We start from the raw sequence: 14,730 nt of genomic DNA on the forward strand, positions 1-14,730 counted from the left end.
AATAACAACCCCACACCATAATCCCCCCTCTACCAAACTTTACACATGGAGTCAGACAAGTACCATTCTCCTGGTAACCGCCAAACCCAGACTTGTTCATCAGATTGTCATTTTACGTGGCCTACTACTTCTTGGCTGAGTTCCTGTCATTCCCAATCCCTTCCACGTTGTTATAATCTCACTGACAGTTGACTGTGGAATATTTAGGAGTGAGGAAAATTCACGACTGGACTTGTTGCACAGGTGGCGTCCTATCACAGTAACACGCTAGAATTCACTGAGCTCCTGAGGGCGACCCATTCTTTCACAAATGTGAAACAATCTGCATGCATAGGTGCTTGCTTTTATACACCTGTGGCCATGGAAGTGATTTGACACTTGATTTCAATTCTTTGGATGGATGAGTGAATACTTTTGGCAATATAGTGTATATAGAATGTCTGTACTTCTGACACCTCTGACAAATAGACACAGAGATGCACACAAATGCACGGCCTTATACATAATTTCCAGGCGGAGATCAATATAAACATTACTGGATATCCATACAACTGAGAGAGAGACTAGTTTTTTCTGACATTGATCTTAACTTTTTTCCCTGAGGGACATAATGAGGATAGTTGTATATCACTTGAGAACACTCCAGCTGATTCTTGATGACTTAATCTCAAACAGATATTTTTGTAATGACCTTCCTGCTAAATGATTCAAACAATAGGCTACAGTTCATTAAAAAATGCAGGTGCAGTCTTATTCATACAAAGCTGAACATGTTAGACCAGTACATTAATCACTCCCCAGTTTATTTTTGAAATACATAATTAGTGTGAATGCTGGAAGCATTCACACTATTGTTCTTCAAATCTTTATACTTTTTATTGGTGGAAATGCTATGCAGCATTTCCAACCTTAGCTATCCTAATCTTTAAACAACTTATTATTATTATTCCGTACGTATTTTGGTCGCCTGTAACTCCTGCACACTTTCAGCTATAAAAACCATTCAACTATCAAAATGTTCAGCTCTCTCATCTCACGTTGGCTCCTCTTCAACCTCTTTACTGCCTTTCATATTTTTTCAGATATTCAGCTTTTTCCATATTTTTTTATAATGGAAACCAATGGAGATCCGCTTAAAATCCTCTGAAACATGCTGATCTTTCAACTGTATCTACTTCCACAAACTTCCACCTACAGACTTCATTCAAACTTTAAACAATGCCCAAGAATGTGATCTATACGGCTATGTCTTTTCACTTTCGTATCTTTTACACTTTTCCTACAATCACAGTTTATGTTTGATGGTTTTTTAAGACCTGATCAGAGTTTACAATGGGTGTGTATTGCGCCTGCTAGAGTGCGTGACATCATCGTTAGAGTGTGAGGGCTCCTCGACAGACATCAGATTTTTTTCCTTTCCAAACTCCTCCCGGCCACAATTTTCCCTCTACAAACGTGATATTTTCCAATTTTGTAGAGAAACTTGTCCTGTCTCTCACAATGTGCTCAAAAACTCTGTGACATTTACAGAATTTGAACTAGCAACCTCTAAGCGCGGCCAAGTCTTTTTTTTCCTCATTCGATCTAATGCGAATCGAGGAGCAGATTTTCTAAGAAACGCTGAAAATCACACATTTCTAACTCGCCCTAGCGTCCACATTTTTGACACTAGGAATAAATAAAAGTGATCAGTGTCTTCAGCAGAGTCTTGTGGCGCTAACGGTGTGAATATTTTGGCGATCGGAGTTTTGGTGTGAGTGTGGCAAGCTTTTGTTCGGAGTCCCCGCTAAGCTGAAATGGAGAGATAGAGAGGCTTAAAGGCAGTCATACACACGCGCCTGTGGCTCTGATCTTGAGAGTGACAGCAGGTGTGCTCTGATTGGCAGACAGGAGCAGCAGGCAGGAGCAGTCAGTGGGATTTGTAGTTTTTGTTGTCAAACATCTCCTGCTCAGGCATACTTTCACCTAGAAACTCCATTTAAACTTTAAAATGTCTGTCTATCTCTCTCTGTCTCACTCAGAAGTGACAGCAGGTGTGCTCTGATTGGCAGACAGGAGCATTCAGTGGGAGTTGTAGTTTTTCAAAGAAGACAGACAGACACACACACACAAACACACTTTTTCAAACTCTTCAAATATTCAGCTTTATTATTATTCTGTTCAGCTATTCAGCTTTTTCAAACTTTTCAAATATTCAGCTTTATTATTATTCTGTTCAGCTATTCAGCTTTTTTAAACTTTTCACATATTCAGCTCTTGAAAATTCTCTTCAGCTATTCAGCTTTTTTAAACTTTTCACATATTCAGCTCTTTGAATATTCTCTTCAGCTAATCAGTTTTTTTTTAACTTTCCACATATTCAGCTTTATTAATTCTCTCTTCAGCTATTCAGCTTTTTCAAACTTTTGCACATATTCAGCTTTTTTAATATTCACTTCAAATATTCAGCTTTTTTTCAGCGTTGCTTCAGCATAAAGCATTTCCACGCATTTTCCGCAGGAAATGCATTTTCTAGTTATTATTCTTTTTCTTCTGCTCTTTTTCTGCGCTTAACTACTCCTTCATACTTTGTGCTATTTCAACAATTCATAGATCAAAACGTGCAGCTTCTTCAGGACATTATTGCTATGTCCTGAACTTTTTCTGCAATTTATTTCCCCATAGGAATGAATTGAAAACCTCTTCAAACTTTTAAAATCTTCTTACTTCTTTGAACCTCTCAAACTTCAGCATACTTTCTCCCACAGACTCCATTTAAACTTTAAAACGTAGATACAAGTCTTGTGTATTGGTGCGTGACTGAGTGCGACTGAAATGTCTGAAAAGCGCTTCCTGGTTTAAGATCTGCTCAGACAAGAACTAAATCAGAACTGTCAGGTAATCCAGTTTTACTTGGAATAAGTTACAGTTGTAAGCAAATACAAAATCTGAATCTCACTCGTGGAGAGACCACAGGCTTTGTGATAGAATTCCCTCTCTCCATTGTGAATGATTTTGGGCTAGGACCAGTGTTGGGCAAGTTACTCTAAAAAAGTAACTAGTTAAAGTACTAGTTACTTCTCCCAGAAAGTAACTAAAGTAGTTGTGAGTGTGAGTGAGTTACAAATTCTAAAAGTAACTAGTTACTTTGGAAACGAACTATTGCATTACTTTCAAATAATTTTTAAATACTGATGTGTCAAATAATTTGGACCCCATCTCCATCCCTCTTTGACGGAACTTAAAATACATGTGTGTGTTCAATTATTTATGATAAATCTGAGTATCATAATGAAATGGACACTCAATACATTACAAACAGAAATCCACAGTGCACAAATCTAAACAATTTTATTGGAGATATTATAATTACTATGCTTATAGAGTGGATTGATAAAAATAACACAATATATCTTTTGGAACTTTTGATATTTATTGCACCTCAATGGGTCACAACTAAGCAAAATTAAATCATGCTTGTTAAGCAATGTACCAAAAATAAATAATAAATACATTTACTCTAGTGTAAATAAGGGGGAAAACAGTAGACATACTGTACGTTTGTTTTTACAGAATGTTGTGTGCAAGGACAACATTTTGATTTCAGAGGTGGGGGGGACAAAAGTATTTTTAATAAAACTCTAATAATGAGATGAGTAATCAATTAGATCGCTCGTTACTGAAAAAAGTAACGGCGTTACTTACGCCGCTACTTATAATGCCGTTATTCCCATCACTGGCTAGGACTACTAGAAACATATAAATATATGGGAGAAAGTTAGCTGATGAAACACAACCCAGACAGCTGTTTAAACTAGTGGGTCAAGGTCCAGGTTCAGTTCTGTTTTAGTTTGTTGATTTAATCAATATAGAAAAGGATAGTGGAAGATATCAACCAAAGCACATATCTAAGGGGAACATTGAGTTCCCATTGAAGCAATGGTCAAACCATACTCATGGCCCTCCCTGTGCATTTGTGTTCAGTCTGCCCATTATTTTACAGCAGTACAGAAAGAAAATGCAATACTGGTTTGTAGGAAAGCAGCGACTGCATTTCATTCCCGTCAACCAGGGGCCTGTACTACGAAGCATGATTTGTGCTTAGCGAGGTAACTTAAGCGTTAACCCTGGATTTTTCGTCCTACGACACTGGTTCACTTCTTAGGTCGCCGTGGTAACTTACGCTACAGAGCTAACCTGCTCCGGAGCAGGTTATGTTCCTGATAAGAGATCAACGTGGAGAAAAACACAGCCTACTGACCAATCAGCTCTCTTGATGCACGGATAAAAAAAAAAAGCTTGGTGGATTGTGAGAGGGTCTCGTAGGAGAACTATAGAGTGTAGAGAGACCGGCAAAACCCTTTTGTCTGTGTCTGACGGTGTTTTATATGAAAGATACAGTTTCTCATCGGAGGGCATGACTCATCTGTGTCAGTGTACAGCCTACTTACCACTTTGAATAATGTTTTTATATTTATTTTATTTGCTCCCAAGTCCGTTTTACACCGCTGGGATTGCAGCTGAAAGAATTAGGCTGATATTGTCATACACCACGTTATAAGAATACATCTAAGCAACACATTCATTATTTTAAAGTTATATTTTTTGGCCTTTTATTGCGGGAGGACAGTGTGAGTGTTTAAGGGACGAGAGAGAGGGACGACATGATTTAAAAGAGGACCGTAGGGTGGATTTGAACCCGGGACTGCTGCAGAAAACCACCGTTTCATAGGGCGGTAACTTTACCACTGAGCTATCAGCACAGTTAATGTGCCTATTCAATCAATCAGATCTACTAGTGTCCTTATGATGGGGCAGTCATATTATACGACTATTAATACTATTAATACGACTTACACATTCACACAGTCGGCGAGTTTTTGCCAGCTGTCCTTCCTGCATTTGGCAGATGAAAATGTTGCTTTTTGCCGGTATTATATGTTTAACTTCATATTTCTGTAAGATTATGGTTCGCTCCTCGTACGTGAAATATGCTGCTCCGCTGCCGTAGACTGATCCATGTTTGCGATTGGTCAAATGCTGCAAACGCCGCCTCTTTCATGTGCACGTGCTCATAGCTGGACAGGTAAACCCTGGGTTGACTAAACGAGTTGTAACCAGCTTCGTGTGACCGCTTATCTCCGATTGCCTTTGTTAGGGTTACTTAAGCTGGATAACTGAAAGATACCCTTGGTATGTTGAACTCGCTTCGTAGTACAGGCCCCAGGGGCAGACTGGGACAAAAATTCAGCCCTGGCAATTCGGCCCCTTAACAACCTCATTTAAAAAGGGGGGGGGCATGTTATTTGCTTTATAATTGCAAATGTCAGATTATGGCACCAGCAGCACTTACAGGTTTTCTTATTTAAATAATACACATACTGAAGCAATTCATAAAATGTTCAAATAAACCAGCATGGCACTATCTTAGAATAGAATGGAATTGATATGATTGCATATTTTTGTTAAATGTGACGCTCAAATACAGATTACTACTTGGGACCACACAAGCTGAACTGTCTGGGTCGATCGACTTGGGGTGGGGCCGCTCCCGCTCACCACTTGAACTATGGTGTTGGTTATGATTACATTCTATTTAGTAGGCAGTGTGATATGCCACATGTGGCAAATTGTCAAAACTGCCAGATTTCCAGTCCGCCCATTGCTGTCAACGTTCATAATCACACATACCTGTTTGTTAACAGAGTCACAACAACAATGTGATAGGTTGGGCGTGTCCTATTTGCTTAGTTGTTCATAAGAATGATTCAGAAACATGCTGTTTGATGATACCGGATTTTCTTTGTCTTTAAACCGAACACTTTGTTTGGGTGTGTTCTCTTTTTTATTGTCTAATTAAATGCGTCTTATAAAAATAACGCTGCTGGACCTGATTTCTATAATGGTCTGGCCTTGATCTGTCAATTTTTTTTCATAACAATTTTTACATTTCGACCTAACGTCATGTCATGACGTTGTTTTACATATATTTGTTCATTTCAGAAGGCTATTATCAACTGGACAGGAAGTACAGGTGAAAACCAGCCTTTTACTAAATCATACCATAAGATAAGTCTAGGATAAGTATTAGTTCAGAATGTCTATTGGCAGAACTATGGGTGAAAACAAGCCTTATTCCAGAGAAATATGCTGCCAATACAGGACCATAAATATAGACTGCACGGTCGTAATTATAATATATGTTTTAACACACTGATGTTCGAAATAATCATGAACAGCTGTAATAATAATCATAACTAAACACAACAAATTACCATTATTATTACGACTTCTACGGAATAGGCTAGACTGTTGCTGTTGTTTGTGTGGTTTGCAGAGGGGGGTGGAGAGATGACTGGAGAACAAGGGAGAGGAGAAGATATCAATAAACATAAATAATATACACTCGTAAAAATATTTGAAGAATATAATAAACAAAACAAAATAGATGGTGGTAGTGGGTTAATTATTAAAACAATCAAATGAATTAATGAAGAAAAGAGAGGAGAATAGATGACTGGATGTTATGGCTGTACTGTATTAATCCATAATATCGGACATTACATACAATGAAACATGAAACAATGGACTTCAGATTGCACTTAAATTGAGTGTTGTGAGACTGGATTTACTTGAGAGTTGGCTCTCTTAAGACCTAACTTGACCTTGAATCAAAAGCTTTCAAGGTTACCTGTGACTTTTGTTCATCACGGGCTCACATTATTTAACCAGGCATTGTGATAGCTATTTTATTGATTTAAATTTGATATCTTTATATTACCATAGCAACCTGAGAGACCCTAGATTAACTTGTTGATTCGAGCATTGCCTGCAGGAGCATTTTGACGTACACTCATTGGCCACATATGCAGAAATGTATGTACAATCATATAATAAACACTTAATGAAGCTGATAGCTTATATTATATTTTAGACTGTGTGAGAAATGTGTTGAAAGCTGTAGTTTGTTTTAAAATGTTATAGTCACTCAGAATAAATAGCCCGCAACGAAATTATATAATGAGAAAATGGTTGTTTGCTGCTCTGCTTTTGTTGTTCCTTTATTACATACTTAGGTTAATCTTTCGAAATCAGCACTTTTCAAGTGGTCGACATTAATCTGGTGTTTTACTCTTAGACTGAAAGCATCTCCTGAACAGATTTGAACATGGTGGCATTGTGCAACTATGATTAACACATTTTGAATTCAAAGTGGCATGATGTTTCTTCTGTCCCAGTTGTATCAGAAAATGCAATCAATCAATCAATCAAAAAAAAAACAATGGACATTGCACCACAATTGCCACACCTTGACAGCTGCTTCCACAATATAAAGCATCCCAGCAAGACACCTGTCCGTCACCAGTCACGGTTGGAAGACAGTTTATGCTCCTTTCATCACTCTTTTTGTAAGTATCCTTTTAACTCTGATTTTAACGTCATCACTTATTTTCTTTTTGCTGCGATGCATATTGCTATACCTGCTGCATCTATACTAGCTAGCAAAAGCACATTTCATGGAGGAGGAGGTGCGGTGTCTTTAGATTCATACCTCGATTTGTACCTCTGTGGATAGAGTGATACTGATACTAGGGAAAGCGTTAGAGTGAAGATGTTCTTCTTACTCTGAACGCATCATTTTGCCATTTGATAGCCATGTCATTCATTTCTTTTTGCTTGAAATTCGGATCACCTGATTTCACGTCAATGGAACATCATGTGCTTGGGTTTGACGATGCGATCAAGTATCAATTTCTTTCTCTACTTTCAAATCAGCATTGCTAATTAATTTGTTTAAAATAGTAATAACAATCCTGCTATGTATCTGTGGCTGTTATCTGTACTGTATGCAAAAATACACCAGCTATGTGCAAAATAATTTTCAAATAGGTTCAATAAAACCATGAAATGGTCTAAGTGGCCCCCAGGCAGCAAGTTTGGGCTGAAGGATGTGCAGTTTTCCTACTTGTAATGCATTTTTTGGGCACACTTTATTTGTGATTATAATAGCTCAGGGTCTCAAAACATATTTACAGCTGCTTCATGACATGCTTTTGTTTCTGTTTATCCCCATCATAGCAAAATGTGCAAACTCACTGTAATTGCAGGTAAGTTTACCCATGATTTTGTCTCTTAGATTACAGTGACAATAAACTGAGTGTACCCTGGATAATCCACACAATGTTGTTTATCCACAATTCATGTTCCTGTTTTATATTTGAAATGTAAAACACAATTCCATTCACCTCAGATGTGTTGGGGTTGTTTCAGAAATCTCAGAGAGCACTATCTCAAGATAGTGAACAAAACGCTAATTTTTTTTTATTTTGTAATTCGGGTGGACTGACCTATTAAGCTTCGACTTTACCCCAATACTAATCAGTCTCTCACATTTAAGGTCTCTGCTTGGTCATCACCGGCTTGGGTAAGTTTATTACATGCATAAATCATAATCAACAGTCATATACAGATCATTATTGTCCTTAACTCAACTATTGTTGGTAAACAAACAACTTCTCCGACTATAGCAACAAGTGCCCCAACCACAACTGGAACTCCTGGAACCACTCTGACCCAGCCTGGAAACCCCTGTGATGGAAAGCAGGATGGCCTCTACCCTCACCCTACTAACTCCCGTTATTACTTCAACTGTGGTGGTGGAATAGCCCACCTCCAACGCTGTCAAATTAATCTGGTATTCAATCAATATTGCCAATGCTGTGACTACTCCACAATGTCTCCCAGTACCACCACAACAACATCAGCCACTCCCACAGCCACAACTTCTCCGACCACAGCCACAAATCCCCAAACCACAACTGGAACTCCTGGAACCACTCTGACACAGCCTGGAAACCCCTGTGATGGAGAGGAGGATGGCCTCTACCCTCACCCTACTAACTCCCGTTATTACTTCAACTGTGGTGGTGGAATAGCCCACCTCCAACACTGTCAAATTAATCTGGTCTTCAATCAATATTGCCAATGCTGTGACTACTCCACAATGTCTCCCAGTACCACCACAACAACATCAGCCACTCCCACAGCCACAACTTCTCCGACCACAGCCACAAGTGCCCCAACCACAACTGGAACTCCTGGAACCACTCTGACCCAGCCTGGAAACCCCTGTGATGGAAAGCAGGATGGCCTCTACCCTCACCCTACTAACTCCCGTTATTACTTCAACTGTGGTGGTGGAATAGCCCACCTCCAACGCTGTCAAATTAATCTGGTATTCAATCAATATTGCCAATGCTGTGACTACTCCACAATGTCTCCCAGTACCACCACAACAACATCAGCCACTCCCACAGCCACAACTTCTCCGACCACAGCCACAAATCCCCAAACCACAACTGGAACTCCTGGAACCACTCTGACACAGCCTGGAAACCCCTGTGATGGAGAGGAGGATGGCCTCTACCCTCACCCTACTAACTCCCGTTATTACTTCAACTGTGGTGGTGGAATAGCCCACCTCCAACACTGCCAAGATCATCTGGTCTTCAATCAATATTGCCAATGCTGTGACTACTCCACAATGTCTCCCAGTACCACCACAACAACATCAGCCACTCCCACAGCCACAACTTCTCCGACCACAGCCACAAATCCCCAAACCACAACTGGAACTCCTGGAACCACTCTGACACAGCCTGGAAACCCCTGTGATGGAGAGGAGGATGGCCTCTACCCTCACCCTACTAACTCCCGTTATTACTTCAACTGTGGTGGTGGAATAGCCCACCTCCAACACTGTCAAATTAATCTGGTCTTCAATCATTATTGCCAATGCTGTGACTACTCCACAATGTCTCCCAGTACCACCACAACAACATCAGCCACTCCCACAGCCACAATTTCTCCGACCAAATGAGATATCATTTGATGAGCACTAATAGAAAATTGGTTGATTGAATTTGGACATGAATCATTTAACTCTCCAAAGGATACTTCTTTTTTTTCATTTTCATTTCATTTTTTGGCTTGACTTTACTGTGCTTAGATGAATACATTAACATTTTTTTTAAACAAATGGTTAAATCTCTTTCACTTCCTCCAATTTTCAGTTAGCAAATAACAAACCTATGCATAAATATGATTACACCAACGCTTTATGCATACATCAATTATAGATTTTTTTTTATGTAATTATACAATTTTATTAATCAGTACACAAAACAAAGTTTTACTATGTAATTATAATTGTTTTCCAGTTTCTGTTTCTGTTCTCATTTTATCTATTGCATCTAAACAAGGTGGTCAATTCTATTTATATAATCCAATATCAAAAAAGTATCATAAGAGCTATTGCAATCTGCACAGCACCTCCATCCTTTTCACTCACTTGCATCAATTTGCCTATAGTTACATGCTTTACCTAATTATATGTAATTGTTGGTGTTTCTAACTCTATTATATGGATATGTCCTTGTGTATTTACTCGTAGCCATTGCATGATTACATTACATTGTGTCACAGATGTTGCATATTCCATGTACTGTGTCTACATGTAAATACCTATTATGAAATTAAGAACTTGAGAATAATAAAACATCAAATCACATTTTGTTTTGTTTTATTTCATGTTGGGGTGTTTTATGTTAGTTGTTCTTTGTCTATCATTTGTTTGTTAGCTAAAAGACACCATACAGTGGTGAAACAAGCTGACACAAAAAGGAATTCAAATGAAAGTCTGAATTCGAAGACAGTGGCAAAACATTTCTTGACATCAGAGCCCTCTACTGCATTATAAGACGTACTACTCTGCAATGTAAAGCCGTTCTTGCAGCTTCTCTGATGATTAATCAAGCATAGAACTCACATACTTCTTCAATCATAATAACCCTTTTATCAGGGTAATGTTATAAAATAAATAAGTCAAATGAATACATATTATTACATTTCAAATACTATTCTTGTTTTTAGATATTACTGATGCTTAGAGAGACAAAGTTGATGCAAAACTGGAAGCACTGACAATAAACCTCTATCAATGGATATAAATAAAAAACAGGAGTTACCCTTGATTCAGATCTCATTTTTAAAACTTACTGTAAAAAAGGACTGGCTGACTTTGGCCTAGACAAACTGTTGCCAAAGTGGGGAAACTGGCCCACATTATCTGTCAGAATCAAAAGTCCAGGTTTTCAGGTTACATTTATTTTATTCATTCTTGAACATGATTGACAAGATGTCACTTTAGGTCTTTAGTCTATAGGTGCGTTTTCTTAAAAAGGAGATGAACAGCAGAAAACATTATTAACCAATAGGCTATAGGCTGGTGACTGTACAAAGGAAATTCATCATCATTAAATATGCTTTCTCAATTTAAACACAAGGTGCTCTGTAGCACCACCTTAAGTATAATAAGTGCACAGTCAACCATGATTACCATTTAATATATAAAGCATTGCAGGTTACAAGGCCCGTCCCCCTGAATGTACCATTAGTAGAGGGGGGGTTGAATATATGTGGCAAAACTATTTTTAGAAGCATAACTAAAAATACATTTTACCATCTTAGAAATATTACAACTCTTTCTCTCTCACTTACAGTACATGCAGTACTGAGTATTGCAATGCTCTACATTTACATTTATGGCATTTAGCCGATGCTTTTGTCCAAAGTGACTTACAATAAGTACATTTGTCGAAAGAAAGAAACCACAACATATCATTGCCGATAAAGTAAGAGCGAAAATATACTCTACTTTCTAATCCCCCTAAAAAGAATAATTATCAATTATAATGACTGAAGAACTCAACTTCACAGGTGAGTCTTGAGCCTTTTTCGGAAAATGGCAAATGACTCTGCTGTCCTGACATTAGTCGGGAGTTCGGTCCACCACTGAGGCGCCAGAACCGAGAAGAGTCTGGACTTTGCTGAGCGACATTTGTTTGATTTCAGCGATGGTGGTACCAGCCGGCCAGCTGAAGTAGAGGAGCTGACTATACCAGAAAGAGAGCACACATACCAATCTTAAGCCACATTTACACATAGCCGGGTATTTACAGAAAAAAATACTTCCATCCATCCATCCATCCATTTTCTACCGGTTATCCTGTATTCAGGGTCGCGGGGGGGCTGGAGCCGATCCCAGCTGTCATTGGGCGAAGGCAGGGTACACCCTGGACAGGACGCCAGTCTATCACAGGGCTAACATAAAAAATACTTCCTCCCCTCCATTTTAAATAATAATGTTGTACACACCTGGGGCCCGTTTCAGAAAGCAGGCTCAACCAACTCTGAACCTAACCCTGAGCTCTGAGTCGACTAACTCTGAGATTGGCAACTCTGACTTTTCGGTTCCAGGACTGCTGTTCTGAATTAGTTCAATCACCTCTGAGTATGTAAACTCTGAGTTACGCGTGTGTCGACTCTACAAAGCCATCATCGAAGGAGCTCCGATACTACGATTCACCATGGCAACAGGGAGAGAGTTATTAGATATTACGGAGTGTTTTTGGAGAAAACGAGCTCAACCTCAGAAAGCAGAGCGATGTAATTGCAGCAAAGTAGAGACAGTTGGCGTGGGAGACTGCCCGACTCAATGAGTATAATTGAATGAAACAGTCGATTGATCTAAAGGTGATGAGTCTGACTCTGTTGTGTAATGGTTAGCAACACTGACTATACGGTGCAGGCGGCAGGGGTTCAACTTCCGTGGTTCAAGAAGAAGCGGAATGCAGAAATAATCATGTTGATATAGGTTTAATCCCACAGGCACAAAAAGAAAGTAGCTGCAGTTGAAAATTAAGCATAAGAATAGTGTGCAAATACCTTGACTAAGGCATATGGTTTGAATCATATTTCACATATTAAACAGAGTAAATAAAAGCTTCTATTTCAACACAGAAGTGTCCTTGAACATTTCAGAAAACTGCCGTTCGCAATAAAATCTAAAGAGCTCTGCAAAGAATCTGGTCGCGGATTATGTCCGTGATATGAAATGTTGAAAATGTCGGAGAATATAGTTTAGATATGAGATCTGTAGGAAAGGTAATCAAAATTCTCTCCCGACGCAAAGCTGCTAGAATCACTTTTGTTTCCATATCGATTAGGTTGACAAGGAAAGGACGGCACATTTTTGGTTGGTTCAGATTCCGGAAAAAGGCAGAGACATGTAGGGTAGGGCTTTGACTCCGAACTTCGTTATTCGAATATAATTCGAATATCAAAAAATATATATATATTCGAACGAATATTAGGCAGACCTTAATATTCGAACCTGTTATGGGCATTATTTTTTGTAAATGTCTTTGCTTGAACGTTGTTTTCAATTCAGATTCCGAGGCTTACGGCGGGTTCACGGCGCGGGACGGCCGCGGCTATTCGCGGCACTCTGCGGCACTCTGGTGTGAACTACACTATCGCTTAACAGGGGCGCCGAAAGGAAGCGGGCTCCGCTACGCGCCTATTCGCGGCACTTCCGCGGCCGGTGAGAACCCGGCTTGGTTCCCGCTTCCTTTCGGCGCCCTTGTTAAGCGATAGTGTAGTTCACACCAGACGCGGAGCGCCGCGAATAGGCGCGGCCATCCCGCGCTGTGAAGCAAACGTTTCGGCGTCTGCTCTATTTTTTGCGTGTGCCGCGAGCGAACGCATCAATTCTGGCAGGAAATCACACAAAGAAGCACGAGACAATCCCGTCAATTTTCAAAATAAAAGCACTTTTCAATATAAAATACCGCGATTGACAAATGCGATCATATTTGTGTATCTCAACTTGCACTGGGAAACAGGAAGAGACAATACATTTAATAAATGTGAAGAGTAGATAAACAAATATGTGTATTTCAACGGTACTCTCTCTCTCTCTCTCAGTCTCTCTCTCTGAACGGATAAATACAAGAGTTTTAAAACTTCTTGGTTACAGAAATATGGCGTATTAATTTTATGGGGTTATTTACTGGGCCGTCGCGGAGAAATACGCGTCTGGTGTGAACAGGGGGGCAGCGGACCGCAAGATTTTCGTCGGCGGTTGTGAACCCGGCGTTACGCTCCGCGAGCCCACACTCGCGCTCCGTCCCCGTTAATGGGCCTTTAACGGTTGGTAGGATGGGGTTTTGTTTTTAGTCAAATTTTTTGAGATTTTGTCTTTTCAGTTTAGCCTGACTGGCTTATTTGACTTTATTTTTGATGGCTTATTTGAAACCGAATGCATACACAGTTTATGTCTGACCTCAATAAATTAAGGTTCTGAAAACATCGTTGCCTGCCTATTGACTTTGACTGATACACTGCCCTCTGGTGGACAAAACATATACAACTTACCATACCTTATAGGTCTTACTGAAGGCATTTAATGGTCAAAATATTATTAATATATATTCGAATATATTCAAATATTAATATTAATAAACAAACGAACTTCAAATATGATTTTTGGGCAAAAGTCAAAGCCCTAATGTAGGGCGTAACACAGGGTTTGTTGAAGAAAACCTGCCAGCGAGCAGGTTAGGTTCACGGAGTTGCCCGGATAACTGACTCAGATTTATGCTGAACTGTCTTTGTGAAACCGAAAAAACAGAGTTTCACTCATCTCAGGGTTAACTCTCAAGGTTTTCACTAAACTTGAATTTTTTTTACACGAATCTGCATAAATATGCCATTGAAGTATGCCAGTGTAAGAAGAAGGAAAAAGCCATGCAGGCCAATCAGAATCCTCAGAATCAACCACAACAACGAATGACATGAGTGACTTCCTATTCCTTTCAAAAGGGTAAACACGGACACACACATGACGTC

General features: G+C 39.4%; 1 protein-coding gene and 1 long non-coding RNA gene across 2 annotated transcripts in view; both read left to right on the forward strand.

Moving 5' to 3' along the window:
* The window catches only part of LOC311017789 (chitinase-3-like protein 1), a gene marked incomplete at its 3' end in the record, with an annotated part of 64,564 nt that overhangs the window by 19,762 nt on the left and 30,072 nt on the right, over positions 1 to 14,730 (forward strand). The window lies entirely within an intron of this gene.
* LOC311017081 lies at positions 7,351 to 9,366 on the forward strand. Its single transcript, XR_014597585.1, has 4 exons — positions 7,351 to 7,388; positions 8,059 to 8,087; positions 8,378 to 8,404; positions 9,048 to 9,366. It is a non-coding gene; the product is annotated as an uncharacterized lncRNA (long non-coding RNA).

Source organism: Eutrigla gurnardus, assembly GCF_963514095.1.
Source record: "Eutrigla gurnardus genome assembly, chromosome: 8".
Lineage (NCBI taxonomy): Eukaryota > Metazoa > Chordata > Actinopteri > Perciformes > Triglidae > Eutrigla > Eutrigla gurnardus.